We start from the raw sequence: 9,668 nt of genomic DNA, 5'->3' as shown, positions 1-9,668 counted from the left end.
TGCAAATATAGGTTAATTCTACATAAATGAGACCACATCATGCTTTTGGTTATATTCTGGAGACTTTTTATGGTGTTGCTTTCTTTACTGCCCCCACTCTAACTGATTTTTTCCCCTCATACCACTCACTGAGTTGCTTATTATGGGTATTTCCTTCTCTTTTTCTCTCTGACTGCAGAATGGCCTGAAGAGTAAAACCACATGGTATCCATGTACCCACCACCTCACTAGAACTAAAATGTGACTAATATAGCTGAAATCGGCCCCTGTCTCTCACCCAGTGGCACCCCTCCACACCCGCACTAACCAGCAGCCCAGTGTGGTGGGTGTCATTCCCACAAATATCTTCAAATGTGTGTCATATACACCTTGTCCCTCAACAATATATAACACTGTTTTATACATTTTTAACCTTCATACAAATGGTCATACTTTACATATTTTGCTGAAACCTCTTTTTGTTACTCAGTATGAATATGAGTAAATCTAGTTTATTCATTTTTGCTTTTTTGTAGCATTATAGTCTGTGAACATGCATGAAGCTGTTTATCTACTCCCCTGTTAGTGGATATTTATGTAGTTCTCAGCTTTTTGCTATCCTGAGGTGTGCTGCTGTGAACTTTCTTCCCAACGTGAAAAGCCAGTTAGCATAGCAGTTTTGAACATGGACTCCAACGTCTGGTTTTGACCAACCTTGGCAAACTTATTTAATCTCTCTGTGCCTCAGTTTACCATTTTCAGGTGGAGATAATAAAACTACGTCCTAAGAATATTGAGAATACTAGCTTGAAGCGTATGCAGTTGTGATTTTTGTAGGTCTAAAATAACCAAATACCAGCATTTTCATATAGTGCAACCTAATAAATGGGCTCATACATATATGTTTGTAATCACACTTGTACGGTACACATTCCGCGAATGTTACCGAGGCGACAAGAAGGACGATGTCTCTGTATGTACATGAGCATCAGAGTTTCTCTGGCCTGTGTCACTAGGACTAGAACTGCCGCATCACAGGATCTGTGTAAATCCAACCTTTCAGCCAAACTATTCTCCAGGGTTTTCCTATCTAAGATATGTTTTATCATTCCACATATTTCGGCTTTGTTTAATAGAGTTCAACAAAATGTTATAATATTGTTCATAAAAGTTACTAAGATTTTCTTCTCCTCGCTCCTCCTGCCCTTCCCCCCTCCTTTTCTTTTTCTGCTTCTGCTTTTGCCAAGAAATATTTTTAAATTATACATTTTAGATATTGATTGCTGATATATAAGAATTCAACTGTTTTTTTTTTTTCTCTTCTTCTAATGGTCCAGATTCAGAGGCTAACATCCTCTGACGTCAAGGGTAGAGAGGATTTGAAATATCTTCTCAGGTCCTGTGACTTCTTCCTGCTTCTGGAAGGTTAGCATGGCTTTCCTGAGCCACTCAGATGCTCAGACACCATCTTTGTTTTCCATGGATCACAAAAGCTCTTTGTCACGCTCTCTCTAGGACTGTCACCCAGAGCTTTAAGAGGGTGTCTCTCTGCCTTCCCTTAGCTCATGGAGAAGAGCCTGCTCGAACTCTGCACCCCGAGGCCCGGAGGAGCCCTAGGCTTCGTGTGCTCACAGCTCCGCCCCTGCCTGGCCACGGTCCCTGCACTCACGCTGGTGCCTGGGCTGAGCAGCCCCTGGTAATCCCTGTGATCCCTCTCTCCTTCACTCGGCATGTTCCTCTCTCCTCTCAGAGGGTCAAGACACTGACTCTGCTGCACAACGAAAGTTCTTTTTGCCTCAAGAACAAGGTTCCATCTAGAATAGATACATACTATTGAAAATGGCCAATTAAACCAGAATTTCGGTAGTGATATGAGCAATGACATGACTGAGAAAGTTATCAGTAAAAGGTGAATGCTAAGTTAATACAAGCAATTATTAGCAAAGAGTGTTGTGAACGTTTCAGGACAATGCATAGTAAACAATTTAACACTAAATGATTAAAAAGTGAGTTAAAATAATGAATTAACTTAAAAGAGAAAGAACTACAAAGAGCATTTCCATAAGAGAGTACAGAGTCGAGTATTTTTCCAGATTTACATGTATGATATTTGAAAGGAACATAACTACTCAAAATCCAATTCTTTCCATGGTTTCCTTATGCTGTTGATTATCCTCTCTCTCTCTCTCTCTCTCTCTCTCTCTCTCTCTCTCTCTCTCTCTCTCTCTCTCTCTGACTCTTATTTTTCTGCCTCCTTTTGTTCCCTTTCTACTGGACCTTTCCCATCAGCATTTATATCCAATTTAGTGTTTTGCCATCCTTAGAAATAAATGCAAAATTACTTGCTGCAACTGTTGTTTTACCTCCACTTTTCAAAGCCAACACTTTCCAAATCGTGTTCATCACCTCTTCTGCATTTGCTCCCAATCCATGTCTTTATGGCTTATCAAAGTCACCTGCTCAGCACTAACACTGCATTGCCATCCTGCAGGAGGCATCTTCAAGTCCTCATGCCCCTGCACCTCTCAGAGGCACTTACGCAGCTCGGTGGCAGCCCTTACACCCTCCTGCCCCTCCCCCTCCTTTGCCAGCCTCAGCCTCCCTCTCCTGCCTCCCAATACAGCACTTCCCTTTTGTTTTAGGTACATCCCCTTTCAGTTCCTAGAACATTCTAGGTTCTTCTTGGAATCTCTTGGAACACTCTTCCCTAGTCTCTCAATGGAAATACCTACCTAGCTTGAAGGCTACTTGCTCAACCTTCTCTAACCTCCCAGCCTAGTTAGGTCCACCTATTATACATTCTCCTTGCAGCCAGTAATTGTCCTTCATTAATACATACATACATATGTGTGTGCATATATATATATAGACGTATAAACATACATATACGAATATATATATTTAAAAATCCTAATGTAATTTTAATGAAATAAATATGTAGAATTGTTGGATGTTTATGTTTACAACTAAACACTAAGCTCCATAAAAACATCTTATTCACTGCCACAGAATCAGCATATAGTTGGCAGAGCAAAATATATTCACTGAGTAGTTTGGTAAAAAGAATTCTAACATATGACCCATGTGGAAAAGAACATATGTGATGGAGACAAAAATAAAGTTTGCCTACTTACAGATATCAGTTGGAAGCTCTCCTTGGATTGTGAGCATCCTTTGCTTTAAAGGGAAATGGGTTTCGAGTCTGGGTCACATACCCCTAATATTGGTTCAATTTTCCCTGTGGGTCCTACTGTTGACTTCTTAAAGTATTTCAATAAACTGACATATCCAAATGGAAATTTCCTTTCTGCAATTGGCTATATTTATCACCATTCCTGAAGAAAAGGTTGAGTCTTTCCCATTAGAATAATTCAATGCTGTGAACAACAATATACAATTTATAAGATCTAAGCAAAAAGTTATACAGATTTAGATTATTTAATAAAATCTTTTTTATATGTTATTGCTTATAATTAGTGTTCTTTTGTCCTGTAGATGGGAAAACCTCACTCTGCTAGCACAGGAACGTATGATGCATCTGAACCTAAATTCTAGGTACTGTAGCTTCCCCAGGGAGCAGCCAGCCACACCATTACATGGGCCATTTGCAACTGGGGTGACACAAAACCACTGAGGCTATTCTTTGGAGAACTATTGAGCTCTGGGAAAGGATTATGTAACCTAATATGTTCATTTTTTTTTAAATTTCATGTTATATATTTCTAAGAAATAATAAAAACAATTCCTGTATGTAGCCATTAGACAAGGATCATAATCTTCATTCATAATATGTAATACCTACTAACAGATGCATATTAGCTCTGGTAAATGGCTTGTAAGATGTTAAACTTAATTCTAAGGAGAATATAATGGTATGATTTTAAAACAAGTAGGAAAAGACAGAAAGATGGGTACAATGAGAATGCAGTATACAATCTTCAAGGAAAAGTTATAAATATGGATTTAAACCATACATATACAGACGCTTTTATCATTTTTGTATCCCTATGCCACCAATATAAATGTCAGAGGCACTGTGTCCTAAATTATCATTACTGCTGTTTTTGTCTCCTTTTTGCCTGAAGAATTTGAAAGCCACTATTTTTTACTCTGCTTCAAAGCACCTGCCTCATGGTGGGTATGCAGTATTAACTGAAAGGTTGTGGGTGGGGGGGGCTGTACTAAGTCATGGCTTCTCTGCACTGTGCACTGCGGATTTGATTCACATTTTCTAAGGCTGAGAAAAGTATTGCGTCAACTTCTTACACAATTACCCTACGGCAGAATATATCTAAAATACTTCAAGATATCAGCTAGTTATCTCTCTTCCCCTTCTCCTGTTCTTTCAGCTATCCTTCTTTCCTTTCTTCCTTTCCTTCCTTGCTTCCTCCTTCCCTCACCCCTCCTTATCTATTATCTATCTCTCTACTTGGCTATCATCTATCTATCAACTATCTCCCTCTATCTTTCCCTCCCTCTATTCTCTCCTAATTTATTCTCTTTTTATTAATCATCTCTACCAGCACTGTCCGTGTCCAGTAGAACTTTCTGTGATGCCAGCGAGGTTCCAAATGCATACTATCCAGTAGCCGCTGGCCACACTTGGGCTGTTGAGCCATTTCAAGCCATTGAGTGCTTGAAATGAGGCTAGTATGACTGAGGAAGCAATTTTAAAATTTATATTTAAATAGCCACATATGGCTAGTGGCTAGGTCACAAATATGAACAAAATGCAACCCTGTCCTTCAGATACCATGTTCTGGGGTACCTGTACTGATGACATGCTGCATGGGATAGTTGGAGGTTTACTGAGTTGGCATGTATCATGTTCCTCATCACACATCAGCCTGACAAACTCAAAATATAGTAGAAAGTCAGGATAGATAAGGCAAATTTATATATGCATAAATTGATTCAAGATTCAGAGAGGAAAAAAAAGCATCGCCAAAAAACATATTAAACAACAATACAGAGTAAGTAGGTTTTATGAAGATACTGTTTTCCTCGTGTTTTAGATCCTTCTCAGAACAATCTTATTGGCAGAACTTGGATCTGTTCTAGGATGGGCTCTTGAAATATCTTACTGTGTGATGCTGAACAGCTCAAACTGATAGCTCTTTGAGCCTTGAGTTCTCACCTGTCAAACAAGGAGTAAGGTCATGATCCATAAGCACCTACTGGCCTAGGATTTCAGAAGTCAAGCTCTTAGAGATTTTTCCCTTGATATCTTTAATTGAATATAGAGCTTGTTTGTTAAATATTCTTCTAGAGACATTCTTCTAGATGTTTTAGTCCTGGAGTATTTAAAATACAGATGCTAAATACAATCATAGATTGTTGAGAGAGAGGGAGTGATAGACGGAAGACTAACCTGACATTATAATTAATTTCTAATTTTATTCAACTCTCTTTATTTTGACAGAAAGGAAGTCTTCAAGCATCACTATGTGATAGAGTAGTCTTTCATTATACAACTAAAATGCCCTTAAGAAGCAAAGGATGCTAATGCCTTTTTGGTTCATAGAAATTCTTTGTAGCTCCTACTAAAAAGATGGTCTTTTGAGACTTACACTATGAGTATTTTATAAAGCAGAATTTTTAAAAGAAAATGTTTGTATAGACTACATTTGTCTTGCTTTCTTAGACAAATTTCATAAATATTTACGAGCTAAGGTGTGGTGTGGTGGCTAACTATTGTTTAGGAAATTCTAACTCATGTTTACTTAATAAACCAAGTCTGTGGCTCTTAGAGTTTGGGTAGCCAACACATTCTTTTCTTGAAGTTCTGAAATAATTGTGGAATTTAACTTACCTTTTCCTAGCCATTAAATACCTCAAGGAGTTATTATTTATTCTTTACCTCCTTTCAGGAAGGATTTATGGTGGGCATTAAACACATTCGGTAATTGTGAAGTCACTTTTGTAGATAGGAAGCCTATCGATTGTTGGGGCAAAGATGTTCAGTCAATTCTCTATTATCCACACTAATGGAAGAAGGAAGCATGCACAGAGATAATTTAAGTCACCAAATGGACCAAAATCCATTTTATATTTTACTTTAGAATACACTTTAATATTTACATTTGAATGTAGGCATGATTGATGTTCAGCCATTCAATCTAAATGGTGACATCAACACTTGGAAGGTGGATCAAAAAGTGGGGATGATGCTTGGGTCAGACCTGTCTCCCTCTCCCCAGTATCCTAAGTTTCTGTGTGATTCACACTAAAAATGGGCTGCATTGTTTAACATACTGATGAGAAACAGGAGCCTGGAGCACAATTTCCTTATCTCTCTAACTTTTGGGCGCAGATCTTCCTGGGACAGAGGCAATTAAGTGTTCTGATTTAGACCATTTCTCTGCCAGTTACTGTTAAGAGAGAAAGGTTTAATTACTCATGGCAGATGATAATGCCAGTAAGATGCTGCATGTACACTACTTTGAAAAGCATTTGAAGAATCCTCTATGCCATCATTAGTTCCATTTGTTAAATATTTCTGTAACTATGGTTTAGTTTTCTCTTTCTTAGGCTATTGTAATAATTACTGTAGTAGGAATCTCACAAACTCTATAGAGGATGATCTGGCACATTAAAGCAATTTACACACACGTGCATATATGATTACTTTGCTAACAAAAACTTTAGGTTTTATTTTGACTGTAATGATGAAAATCATATTAGTAATAATTATATATTTAAAAAAACAAAAACTATGCTTTTTTAGTATATGGGGAGGTGAGAATTTCAGAAGTGTCAAGAGATCTTTGCAAATCTATTAAACAGACTTTGTGATACATAGATACACCCATATGCAACTTTCTTAAAGGATTATTTCACGCCTAGAAAACAAGACCTTTTGCATCAAAAGTAGCTCTTCAGTGACTATTCAGCTCTAACTTTGAGGAGATAGGGAAATTATTGTCTATTTCAGTCCTTCCCTAATATTGATATGCGGTTCGTAGATTTGCAATCTTCTGCAAATCTCCCTGAGCAGATCAATAATCAGTAACTCTAATAACCTAGAATGACTACAAGTTAATATATGAATTTCACTTGAATGCCAGTGACAAAATATTAAGGTCTGTTTTAATCTATAAATTCAGATTTCCATTTACTTATTTGCTATACAGTTGATTTCAATAAAGTTTCAATTGGACTTTGCCTAGTATAATTCAAGGATGATGCTACTTGAACACATTTCTTTATCATCAGAACAAGTTCCAGAGGCAATGTGCAACATTGTCAATTATGTCCCTTACTGTTAATTTCAACTGTGTCTCTAATATCCCTGGGTCTCTTTACCTTAATCATATCAGGTAATAGTAGCATTACCATTTTTTAATTGTTAAAGAAAACAGAGTTAAATGGCAATTCATACAAAAGGATGATCTAATGGTCACTTATTTTTCATTAGAGTTAAAGTAGTATATTTTAAAAATGGATTTTAAAAAAACCTATATTGAATGAAGACAGTACAATATTTACATAGTAAGGCATTTTAAATTAAGTATATCAGACAGGCATGACCAAGGAACTAATGAATCCTTCATTATCAATGTCTATTAACAGTTTCTCTATTGTTCATTATGAATTTGGGGATGATGAACAAGGAGATATATTTTGTGTTTACAAAAAGCACAGGATAATCATATATAAGAGGATCTACTTTTGCGTGAAGGATACAATATACATTGATCTATTGTATTTGCATTTATATTATATTGAGATCCAGGCTGAAATGGGGAAGGGGTTGACTTCTAAGTAATATATATAATTTAAAATTTTTCCTCAAGGTCTGTTAGGGCAAATGAGACTCTCCTACATACAATGCATGCAAAATAATATTGGTTTCAATTTTGAAGTCGAAAAGCATTCTATAAAAACAGAGAAGGAGCAATAATTAATAACATCTGAAAGGAATAGCATAAGCTTGACAATCACCTGATGAGTATTGAGCATTTTACTTTTAACCTTGGCAAGATTAAGTTCTAAGACTATTCATGAAACTTTGGTCTCACTTCTGTGTAAACTGCTAGACTGCAAGCAAATCTTATTTGGAAAGAAAATTAATCATGAAAATATTAGATTCTACCTAAGTAGTATTGTTCAAATCATTTAAAATTTAGTTGTGTGTGTTTTTTTAAATTAAAATAAAATATAATAGGAAAATTAATTTCCCAAAGTTTTCCACAGTCCTCTGTAAAGGTAGTAACAGTGTTTAATTATAAAAGAAGAGCTAGAAGAAATATATCTTCATTGTAGATATCACATTATGTAACAGTTAAACTCGTGTGTCCTCTGTCTTATTTATCTTTATATTCCCAGCTTGCTTCATTGTTGGCCTTTAATATATATGTTAATTAAATAAAAATAGCACTGCCTATGGCTGAAAACACACTGAATAGGACATCAAGAAGTTCAGGAAACAGCTCTTCTTACTGGGAAATGATGTACCTAAGTTGGTCATGGAAGGGCAAGTAGGAATGACAAGGGAAAACAATAATATTTACTTTTCACAACTTTTGCCTTTCACTTCTAGAACACTGTTTAAATATATTTCCACAGGAATATAGACCCAAAACACTATTTTCCACTAGAGAAATCTACATCCAGCAAATAAACAGGCATTTGAATTCTCAAAGAAAAATAGTAATAGAAATTTGACCAATGGAGGTAAGTTGAAGAGTGGAGAACGTATTTTTAACATATTCTCAAAGTGTAGAAAATAGTAACTTCCAACTAAACATAAACAAATTCCTGGGAATTGATATTTATATACCATCTCACCTATTATCTCACTTAATCTTAACAATAAAAATTATACATTATTTTCCCATTTAAGGCTCAGAAATGTTAAATGACTTGCCCAGGATGGCACAGTAAGCAGTGGGTCAGAAATTTAAAGCCAGAAATAGAAATCTAAAGGCAAGGCCTTTCTGCTACAATATTCAGTGTTGGAAGAAAGAACAGAGCTCAATAATCATTGAAAAAGTTTTACTTATATTTTGTGAAAAACTAATTAAAATTTTGCTCATCTTTAGTAAACAGTTTAAAAATGGGATAAACTAGCCATATAGAATAAATCAGCTAAAACTCAAGAAAATGCAGAAAATTGATAGAACCTGTATATTAAGTTTAATGTGTAATTTTAATTTCCATTATATTCAAATTTCTATTTTAAATATAATTTTTATTAAAATATTTTTTCACTAAATATATACTGAATGTCCCCTATGTGCCATACACTGTGTTAGGGACTAGATTTGCAATTATAAATGATACCATTTCTGCTCTTGAGAAGTTCATAAATTAGGACTTTCATATTTTCAACTTTTGCTTAGTGGGAAATTTGTTGCTATGGGGATCAGCATGAGACAAAAGTGAGCAAATTTAAGAGCACGGTGTGACTCTGAAGTAAGAAGATGCTTCTATAAGCCACACAGGACCATTTATCTCATTGCTTTACAATCACACTGGGTGCCTAATGATTTATTTTAATTTGTTTCTGCTAATAGGCTCTCTCACAAGCCCTTCCCTATTTTCACCTTGCTTTTTTTCCCTCATTTTCTCAAACTCTACCTGTCACTCAGTTTTTTAGGCTCCTGTTTCACTTTATGAAACATTTTTCCGTCGTCCCCCAAGGTAAGCTCCCCTCTCCCTTTCGAGCACTGACGCATTCTTTTGAA

Source organism: Manis javanica, chromosome 12 (assembly GCF_040802235.1).
Source record: "Manis javanica isolate MJ-LG chromosome 12, MJ_LKY, whole genome shotgun sequence".
Classification (NCBI taxonomy): Eukaryota; Metazoa; Chordata; class Mammalia; order Pholidota; family Manidae; genus Manis; species Manis javanica.
The sequence above is the reverse complement of the archived record's forward strand: the minus strand, read 5'-3'. Positions refer to the sequence as shown.